General features: G+C 37.6%; 1 pseudogene; it reads left to right on the forward strand.

The window, feature by feature from the left end:
- The first annotated feature begins 693 nt into the window (after positions 1 to 693).
- On the forward strand, positions 694 to 900 carry LOC111890033 (uncharacterized; annotated as a pseudogene).
- Positions 901 to 1,778: the final 878 nt, after the last annotated feature.

The raw sequence follows: 1,778 nt of genomic DNA on the forward strand, positions 1-1,778 counted from the left end.
AAACCTAAATATCGGCGTTATTTAGTGAATTTTAAGATTAAGTTGAGTGTGTTTATATATATATATATATATATATATATATATATATATATATATATATATATATATATATATATATATATAGAGAGAGAGAGAGAGAGAGAGAATGATCATTTGAGAACCTATAGTTTTTTGAAAACCTGAGAACCATAAAAGGGCCGTTAGATCAAAATAATAGAAGGTTAAGATGATTTGTGGCATTTTTGTAAAACCATGGAGAAAAGAAAAAGGGGGGAGGGGGTATCTGACTGAAATTAATCTGAGGCCATTTTAGGGTTATGATAACTTATTCCTGATCCTTTCCTTATATGCTATTTCCCCTTCATCTCGTCTCTCTCGCTCTCGTCATCCCGCATCCCTTTGATCTTCATTGCACCTCCCGCAATGAACACTTTAGACCACATCAACCCCTCTCCGTTGACCGCCTCCCTCCGCCCAACAACAAGCAACCTACCTTTTTCAACAATCAATGCCTTCAACGGCTTACCACTATTTCCTTCATCGACCACCACTACGACATTCTAATATCTCTGCTCTCTCACTTCTTTCAAAATCCTTCCATCTCTCCACTGTCACCGGCGTCGGAAGCCTAAGGCTCGATATTTCGCTGGAGATCCATTCAATTTAGTAAAAAAAAGGAGAAATCGAAATGAAATGGTGTGCTTCTGCTTTTTGGTTGACTAAACTCGTCAAGTGAGATGGTGCAAGCATGTGGCGGGGCTTTATTCTAGGTGCGGCGGCGTAGTTAGTGTCGCATATATGAAGACCGCCACCAGGTTTTGCTATGTGCCCTTCTACTATAAATCATGGAAAGCTATTATGTGTACTTTCTATGTCGCCATTCTTAAAACTTACCAGTGATTTGATCGATTAGGACTAGAATTTATTGAGGAAATCGATTATTTGTTGAGATCGAAGCTCTTCTAATCTACTATCTCTAGAAGTTTATGAAGCCTATTTGTTGAATTTAGTGAGATCAGGTCTCGCTTCAGTAGTAGAAGAAACAACTCTCAGCCTAGTTTATTCAAAAGAAGGCAAAAGTAACCAGTAACCTTGATTTTGGAATCAAATAAAAAACTTGTATATCTATACATCCCGCCTATACACCCGATCGATCATCAAATATCACTTTCAGTCGCAGATCCAGCTAAATCAATCAATCCTTTAAGCTTTGTGCACATAAATGGAGAAGATATGCGTAGCAGTGAGAGTAAGGCCACCCGTGAAATCAGACGAGGATTCCAATTCCAATTCAAATGGCAATCACTGGAAGGTAGATGATAATCGTATTTCTCTATATAGGTCTCTATCCGACACTCCTCTTCCCTTGGTCTTTCTTATACTTTTGGTACCTAAACAAACCCTTATCATTTCGTTTGCTTTCTTTGTTTTAACTATCAATTGGATAATCTTATGTATCTGTGTTTATACTTTATATGCAGATCATGTTTTCTAGTTTCAATTCCCTTTTCATATTAAGTCTTTTTCATAACTTTGATTTACAGGTTTTTTTCCAAGTTATTTTTCTATGTATGGAATCTCTCTCTCTCTCTCTCTCTCTCTCTCTCTCTCTCTCTCTCTCTCTTCAGCATTGTTTCTTTTTGGGATGCATGCCATGGTTGTTGCTGTTGCAGCAACTGGAGTAATTCTTGGTTGGCCTTTTTCAATCCTTGCTTTTTTTCCAGTAACAGTCTACTCTCTACTTCAAAAATTCAAAAGGGCGTTTATATCAGGGGCGT

The sequence above is a fragment of the Lactuca sativa genome, chromosome 5 (genome assembly GCF_002870075.4).
Source record: "Lactuca sativa cultivar Salinas chromosome 5, Lsat_Salinas_v11, whole genome shotgun sequence".
Taxonomy (NCBI): domain Eukaryota; kingdom Viridiplantae; phylum Streptophyta; class Magnoliopsida; order Asterales; family Asteraceae; genus Lactuca; species Lactuca sativa.